Source organism: Nothobranchius furzeri, chromosome 4, assembly GCF_043380555.1.
Source record: "Nothobranchius furzeri strain GRZ-AD chromosome 4, NfurGRZ-RIMD1, whole genome shotgun sequence".
Lineage (NCBI taxonomy): Eukaryota > Metazoa > Chordata > Actinopteri > Cyprinodontiformes > Nothobranchiidae > Nothobranchius > Nothobranchius furzeri.
The window spans coordinates 21,621,019-21,630,606 of record NC_091744.1 but is presented as its reverse complement, the minus strand read 5'-3'; positions in this window follow the sequence as shown (position 1 = coordinate 21,630,606).

Below are 9,588 nucleotides of genomic sequence, written 5' to 3'. Positions count from 1 at the left end.
GGGCTGTTAATTGGAGTACTCTAAAACAAACCTGACCTATCTAGTACATTCAGAAGAAAAGTTATAAGCCCACAAAGGTGTAACTGGACTACTTTAAAGTGACACCAGGCCCCGTGACCTTTGGGACATGGTTTGACCCCCTTAGGAATGTGCTATCATCATGAAAAGTTCAGTTGACTTACAACTCAATAGATTCTACCTTCCTGTAACGTTTCAGCCTTATTGGACCTTGTTTTCACACAAATGGACCCAGAATGATGTGAAATTGTGCTTCGTGCAGCATAATTCTGGGTGCCATTTAAAAACCATAAGTGCTAATGACTCCATTCCTTTTTGGGGTAATAGGGGCTGTTAATTGGAGCACTCTAAAACAAACCTGACCTCTCTAGGACATTCAAAAGAAAAGTTATAAGCCCACAAAGGTGTAACTGGACTACTTCTTTAAAGTGACACCAGTCACGGTGACCTTTGGGACATGGTTTGACCCCCTTAGGAATGTGCTATCATCATGAAACTCAGGAATCATTTAAAAATCAATAGATTCTACTTTTCTGTGACGTTTCAGCCTGATTGAAGCTTTTTTTCTGAGAAATGGACCCGGAATGATGTGAAATTGTGCTTTGTGTGACATAATTCTGGGTGCCATTTAATAACCATAAGGGCTAATGACTCCATTCCGTTTTTTGGGTTTATAGGGGCTGTTAATTGGGGTAATCTAAAACAAACCTGACCTCTCTAGGGCATTCAGAAGAAAAGTTATAAGCCCACAAATGTGTAACTGGACTACTTCTTTAAAGTGACACCAGGCCCGGTGACCTTTGGGACATGGTTTGACCCCCTTAGGAATGTGCTATCATCATGAAATGTTCAGATCACTTACAACTCAATAGATTGTCCTTCCTGTAACGTTTCGGCCTGATTGGACCTTGTTTTCACACAAATGGACCCAGAATGATGTGAAATTGTGCTTCATGCAACAAAATTCTGCATGCCATTTAAAAGCCATAAGTGCTAATGACTCCATTCCTTTTTGAGGTAATAGGGGCTGTTGATTGGAGTACCCTAAAACAAACCTGATCTCTCTGAGACATTCAGAAGCCAAGTTATAAGCCCACAAAGGTGTGTTTAGAACGCTGTATTTACGGAATAAGTGATCCGGTGAACTTTATGACCTAACTTGACCTCCTTAGGAATGTGCTATCATCATGAAACACAGGAATCATTTACAACTCAATAGGTTCTACGTTTCTGTGATGTTTCAGCCTGATTGAAGCTTTTTTCTGAGAAATGGACCCGGAAGGATGTGAAATTGTGCTTTGTGCGACATAATTCTGGGTGCAATTTAATAACCATAAGTGCTAATGACTCCGTTCCCTTTTGGGGTTATAGGTGCTGTTAATTGGAGTACTCTAAAACACACCTGACCTCTCTAGGACATTCAGAAGAAAAGTTATAAGCCCACAAAGGTGTAACTGGACTACTTCTTTAAAGTGACACCAGGCCCGGTGACATTTGGGACATGGTTTGACCGCCTTAGGAATATGCTATCATATGAAACGTTCATATCACTTACAACTCAATAGATTCTACCTTCCTGTAACGTTTCAGCCTGATTGGACCTTGTTTTCTCACAAATGGACCCAGAGTGATGTGAAATTATGCTTCGTGCAACATAATTCTGAGTGCCATTTAAAAACCATAAGTGTTAATGACTCCATTCCTTTTTGGGGTAATAGGGGCTGTAGATCGGAGTACCGTAAAACAAACCTGACCTCTCTGAGACATTCAGAAGCCTAGTTATAAGTCCCCAAAGGTGTGCTTAGAATGCAGCCTTTAAGGAACAAGTGATCCGGTGCCCTTTATGACCTAACTTGACCCCCTTAGGAATGTGCTATCATCATGAAACACAGGAAGCATTTACAACTCAATAGATTCTACTTTTCTGTGACGTTTCAGTCTGAATGAAGCTTTTTTCTGAGAAATGGACCCAGAATGATGTGAAATTGTGCTTTGTGCGACATAATTCTGGGTGCAATTTAATAACCATAAGTGCTAATGACTCCATTCCTTTTTGGGGTAATAGGGGCTGTTAATTGGAGTACTCTAAAACAAACCTGACCTCTCTAGGACATTCAGAAGAAAAGTTATAAGCCCACAAAGGTGTAACTGGACTACTTCTTTAAAGTGACACCAGTCCCGGTGACCTTTGGGACATGGTTTGACCCCCTTAGGAATGTGCTATCATCATGAAACACAGGAATCATTTACAACTCAATAGATTCTACTTTTCTGTGACATTTCAGCCTGATTGAAGCTTTTTTCTGAGAAATGGACCCGGAATGATGTGAAATTGTGCTTTGTGCGACATAATTCTGGGTGCTATTTAATAACCATAAGTGCTAATGACTCCATTCCTTTTTGGGTTTATAGGGGCTGTTAACTGGAGTAATCTAAAACAAATCTGACCTCTCTAGGGCATTCAGAAGAAAAGTTATAAGCCCAAAAAGGTGTAACTGGACTACTTCTTTAAAGTGACACCAGGCCCGGTGACCTTTGGGACATGGTTTGACCCCCTTAGGAATCTGCTATCATCATGAAACATTCATATCGCTTACAACTCAATAGATTGTACCTTCCTGTAATGTTTCGTCCTGATTAGACCTTGTTTTCACACAAATGGACCCAGAATGATGTGAAATTGTGCGTCATGCAACATAATTCTGGGTGGCATTTAAAAGCCATAAGTGCTAATGACTCCATTCCTATTTGGGGTAATAGGGGCTGTTGATTGGAGTACCCTAAAACAAACCTGACCTCTCTGAGACATTCAGAAGCCAAGTTATAAGTCCACAAAGGTGTGTTTAGAATGCTGTCTTTAAGGAATTAGTGATCCGGTGAACTTTATGACATAACTTGACCTCCTTAGGAATGTGCTATCATCATGAAACACAGGAATCATTTACAACTCAATAGATTCTACTTTTCTGTGACGTTTCAGCCTGATTGAAGCTTTTTTCTGAGAAATGGACCCGGAATGATGTGAAATTGTGCTTTGTGCGACATAATTCTGGGTGCCATTTAATAACCATAAGTGCTAATGACTCCATTCCCTTTTGGGTTTATAGGGGCTGTTAATACGAGTAATCTAAAACAAACCTGACCTCTCTAGGACATTCAGAAGAAAAGTTATAATCCCACAAAGGTGTAACTGGACTACTTCTTTAAAGTGACACCAGTCCTGGTGACATTTGGGACATGGTTTGACCCCCTTAGGAATGTGCTATCATCATGAAACACAGGAATCATTTACAACTCAATAGATTCTACTTTTCTGTGACGTTTCAGCCTGATTGAAGCTTTTTTCTGAGAAATGGACCCGGAATGATGTGAAATTGTGCTTTGTGCGACATAATTCTGGGTGCCATTTAATAACCATAAGTGCTAATGACTCCATTCCTTTTTGGGGTTATAGGGGCTGTTAATACGAGTAATCTAAAACAAACCTGACCTCTCTAGGACATTCAGAAGAAAAGTTATAAGCCCACAAAGGTGTAACTGGACTACTTCTTTAAAGTGACACCAGGCCCGGTGACCTTTGGGACATGGTTTGACCGCCTTAGGAATGTGCTATCATCATGAAACATTCATATCGCCTACAACTCAATAGATTGTACCTTCCTGTAAAGTTTCGGCCTGATTGGACCTTGTTTTCACACAAATGGACCCAGAATGATGTGAAATTGTGCTTCATGCAACATAATTCTGGGTGCCCTTTAAAAGCCATAAGTGCTAATGACTCCATTCCTTTTTGGGGTAATAGGGGCTGTTGATTGGAGTACCTTAAAACAAACCTGACCTCTCTGAGACATTCAGAAGCCAAGTTATAAGCCCACAAAGGTGTGTTTAGAACGCTGTCTTTAAGGAATAAGTGATCCAGTGAACTTTATGACCTAACTTGACCTCCTTAGGAATGTGCTATCATCATGAAACACATGAATCATTTACAACTCAATAAATTCTACGTTTCTGTGATGTTTCAGCCTGATTGAAGCTTTTTTCTGAGAAATGGACCCGGAATGATGTGAAATTGTGCTTTGTGCGACAGAATTCTGGGTGCAATTTAATAACCATAATTGGTAATGACTCCATTCCTTTTTGGGGTTATAGGGGCTGTTAATTGGAGTACTCTAAACAAACCTGACCTATCTGGGACATTCAGAAGAAAAGTTATAAGCCCACAAAGGTGTAACTGGACTACTTCTTTAAAGTGACACCAGTCCCGGTGACCTTTGGGACATGGTTTGACCCCCTTAGGAATGTGCTATCATCATGAAACTCAGGAATCATTTACAACTCAATAGATTCTACTTTTCTGTGACGTTTCAGCCTGATTGAAGCTTTTTTCTGAGAAATGGACCCGGAATGATGTGAAATTGTGCTTTGTGCGACATAATTCTGGGTGCCATTTAATAACCATAAGTGCTAATGACTCCATTCCTTTTTGGGTGTATAGGGGCTGTTAATTGGAGTACTCTAAAACAAACCTGACCTATCTAGTACATTCAGAAGAAAAGTTATAAGCCCACAAATGTGTAACTGGACTACTTCTTTAAAGTGACACCTGGCCCCGTGACATTTGGGACATGGTTTGACCCCCTTAGGAATGTGCTATCATCATGAAACGTTCAGGTGACTTACAACTCAATAGATTCTACCTTCCTGTAACGTTTCAGCCTGATTGGACCTTGTTTTCACACAAATGGACCCAGAATGATGTGAAATTGTGATTCGTGCAGCATAATTCTGGGTGCCATTTAAAAACCATAAGTGCTAATGACTCCATTCCTTTTTGGGGTAATAGGGGCTGTTAATTGGAGTACTCTAAAACAAACCTGACCTCTCTAGGACATTCAAAAGAAAAGTTATAAGCCCACAAATGTGTAACTGGACTACTTTAAAGTGACACCAGTCCCGGTGACCTTTGGGACATGGTTTGACCCCCTTAGGAATGTGCTATCATCATGAAACTCAGGAATCATTTACAACTCAATAAATTCTACGTTTCTGTGATGTTTCAGCCTGATTGAAGCTTTTTTTTCTGAGAAATGGACCCGGAATGATGTGAAATTGTGCTTTGTGGGACATAATTCTGGGTGCCATTTAATAACCACAAGTGCTAATGACTCCATTCCTTTTTGGGGTTATAGGGGCTGTTAATTGGAGTACTCTAAAACAAACCTGACCTCTCTAGGACATTCAGAAGAAAAGTTATAAGCCCACAAATGTGTAACTGGACTACTTCTTTAAAGTGACACCAGCTCCGGTGACTTTTGGGACATGGTTTGACCCCCCTTAGGAATGAGATATCATCGTGAAACATTCAGATCACTTACAACTCAATAGATTCTACCTTCCTGTAACGTTTCGGCCTGATTGGACCTTGTTTTCACACAAATGGACCCAGAATGTTGTGAAATTGTGCTTCATGCAACATAATTCTGGGTGCCATTTAAAAGCCATAAGTGCTAATGACTCCATTCCTTTTTGGGGTAATAGGGGCTGTTTAATGGAGTACCCTAAAACAAACCTGACCTCTCTGAGACATTCAGAAGCCAAGTTATAAGCTCACAAAGGTGTGTTTAGAACGCTGTCTTTAAGGAATAAGTGATCTGGTGAACTTTATGACCTAACTTGACCTCCTTAGGAATGTGCTATCATCATGAAACACATGAATCATTTACAACTCAATAAATTCTACGTTTCTGTGATGTTTCAGCCTTATTGAAGCTTTTTTCTGAGAAATGGACACGGAATGATGTGAAATTGTGCTTTGTGCAACATAATTCTGGGTGCAATTTAATAACCGTAAGTGCTAAAGACTCCATTCCTTTTTGGGGTTATAGGGGCTGTTAATTGGAGTACTCTAAAACAAACCTGACCTATCTAGTACATTCAGAAGAAAAGTTATAAGCCCACAAAGGTGTAACTGGACTACTTCTTTAAAGTGACACCAGGCCCGGTGACCTTTGGGACATGGTTTGACCCCCTTAGGAATGTGCTATCATCATGAAAAGTTCAGGTGACTTACAACTCAATAGATTCTACCTTCCTGTAACGTTTCAGCCTGATTGGACCTTGTTTTCACACAAATGGACCCAGAATGATGTGAAATTGTGCTTCGTGCAGCATAATTCTGGGTGCCATTTAAAAACCATAAGTGCTAATGACTCCATTCCTTTTTGGGGTAATAGGGGCTGTTAATTGGAGTACTCTAAAACAAACCTGACCTCTCTAGGACATTCAAAAGAAAAGTTATAAGCCCACAAAGGTGTAACTGGACTACTTCTTTAAAGTGACACCAGTCCCGGTGACCTTTGGGACATGGTTTGACCCCCTTAGGAATGTGCTATCATCATGAAACTCAGGAATCATTTAAAACTCAATAGATTCTACTTTTCTGTGACGTTTAGCCTGATTGAAGCTTTTTTCTGAGAAATGGACCCGGAATGATGTGAAATTGTGCTTTGTGCGACATAATTCTGGGTGCCATTTAATAACCATAAGGGCTAATGACTCCATTCCATTTTGGGTTTATAGGGGCTGTTAATTGGAGTAATCTAAAACAAACCTGACCTCTCTCGGGCATTCAGAAGAAAAGTTATAAGCCCACAAATGTGTAACTGGACTACTTCTTTAAAGTGACACCAGGCCCAGTGACTTTTGGGACATGGTTTGACCCCCCCTTAGGAATGAGCTATCATCATGAAACATTCAGATCACTTACAACTCAATAGATTCTACCTTCCTGTAACTTTTCGGCCTGATTGGACCTTGTTTTCACACAAATGGACCCAGAATGATGTGAAATTGTGCTTCATGAAACATAATTCTGGGTGCCATTTAAAAGCCATAAGTGCTAATGACTCCATTCCTTTTTGGGGTAATAGGGGCTGTTGATTGGAGTACCCTAAAACAAACCTGACCTCTCTGAAACATTCAGAAGCCAAGTTATAAGCCCACAAAGGTGTGTTTAGAACGCTGTCTTTAAGGAATAAGTGATCCGTTGAACTTTATGACCTAACTTGACCTCCTTAGGAATGTGCTATCATCATGAAACACAGGAATCATTTACAACTCAATAAATTCTACGTTTCTGTGATGTTTCAGCCTGATTGAAGTTTTTTTCTGAGAAATGGAGCCAGAATGATGTGAAATTGTGCTTTGTGCGACATAATTCTGGGTGCAAGTTAATAACCATGACTCCATTCCTTCTTGGGGTTATAGGGGCTGTTAATTGGAGTACTCTAAAATAAACCTGACCTCTCTAGGACATTCAGAAGAAAAGTTATAAGCCCACAAAGGTGTAACTGGACTACTTCTTTAAAATGACACCAGGCCCGGTGACCTTTGGGACATGGTTTTACCCCCTTAGGAATGAGCTATCATCGTGAACTATTCAGATCACTTACAACTCAATAGATTCTATGTTCCTATAACGTTTCGGCCTGATTGGACCTTGTTTTCACACAAATGGACCCAGAATGATGTGTAATTGTGCTTCATGCAACATAATTCTGGGTGCCATTTAAAAGCCATAAGTGCTAATGACTCAATTCCTTTTTTGGGGATAATAGGGGCTGTTGATTGGAGTACCCTAAAACAAACCTGACCTCTCTGAGACATTCAGAAAAAAGTTATAAGCCCACAAAGGTGTGTTTAGAACGCTGTCTTTAAGGAATAAGTGATCCGGTGAACTTTATGACCTAACTTGACCTCCTTAGGAATGTGCTATCATCATGAAACACAGGAATCATTTAAAACTCAATAGATTCTACTTTTCTGTGACGTTTCAGCCTGATTGAAGCTTTTTTCTGAGAAATGGACCCAGAATGATGTGAAATTATGCTTTGTGCGACATAATTCTGGGTGCCATTTAATAACCATAAGGGCTAATGACTCCATTCCTTTTTGGGTTTATAGGGGCTGTTAATTGGAGTAATCTAAAACAAACCTGACCTCTCTTGGACATTCAGAAGAAAAGTTATAAGCCCACAAATGTGTAACTGGACTACTTCTTTAAAGTGACACCAGGCCTGGTGACTTTTGGGACATGGTTTGACCCCCCTAGGAATGAGCCATCATCGTGAAACATTCAGATCACTTACAACTCAATAGATTCTACCTTCCTGTAACGTTTCGGCCTGATTGGACTTTGTTTTCACACAAATGGACCCAGAATGATGTGAAATTGTGCTTCATGCAACATAATTCTGAGTGCCATTTAAAAGCCATAAGTGCTAATGACTCCATTCCTTTTTGGGGTAATAGGGGCTGTGGATTGGAGTACCCTAAAACAAACCTGACCTCTCTGAGACATTCAGAAGCCAAGTTATAAGCCCACAGAGGTGTGTTTAGAACGCTGTCTTTAAGGAATAAGTGATCCGGTGAACTTTATGACCTAACTTGACCTCCTTAGGAATGTGCTATCATCATGAAACACAGGAATCATTTACAACTCAATAAATTCTACGTTTCTGTGATGTTTCAGCCTGATTGAAGCTTTTTTCTGAGAAATGGACCCGGAATGATGTGAAATTGTGCTTTGTGCGACATAATTCTGGGTGCAATTTAATAACCATAAGTGCTAATGACTCCATTCCTTTTTGGGGTGATAGGGGCTGTTAATTGGAGTACTCTAAAATAAACCTGACCTCTCTAGGACATTCAGAAGAAAAGTCATAAGCCCACAAAGGTGTAACTGGACTACTTCTTTAAAGTGACACCAGGCCCGGTGACCTTTGGGACATGGTTTGACCCCCTTAGGAATGAGCTATCATCGTGAAACATTCAGATCACTTACAACTCAACATATTCTATCTTCCCGTAACGTTTCGGCCTGATTGGACCTTGTTTTCACAAAAATGGACCCAGAATGATGTGAAATTGTGCTTCATGCAACATAATTCTGGGTGCCATTTAAAAGCCATAAGTGCTAATGACTCCATTCCTTTTTGGGGTGATAGGGGCTGTTAATTGGAGTACTCTAAAATAAACCTGACCTCTCTAGGACATTCAGAAGAAAAGTCATAAGCCCACAAAGGTGTAACTGGACTACTTCTTTAAAGTGACACCAGTCCCGGTGACCTTTGGGACATGGTTTGACCCCCTTAGGAATGTGCTATCATCATGAAACTCAGGAATCATTTAAAACTCAATAGATTCTACTTTTCTGTGACGTTTCAGCCTGATTGAAGCTTTTTTCTGAGAAATGGACCCGGAATGATGTGAAATTGTGCTTTGTGCGACATAATTCTGGGTGCCATTTAATACCCATAAGTGCTAATGACTCCATTCCTTTTTGGGTTTATAGGGGCTGTTAATTGGAGTAATGTAAAACAAACCTGACCTCTCTAGGGCATTCAGAAGAAAAGTTATAAGCCCACAAATGTGTAACTGGACTACTTCTTTAAAGTGACACCAGGCCCCGTGACCTTTGGGACATGGTTTGACCGCCTAAGGAATGTGCTATCATCATGAAACATTCATATCACTTACAACTCAATAGATTTTACCTTCCTGTAACGTTTC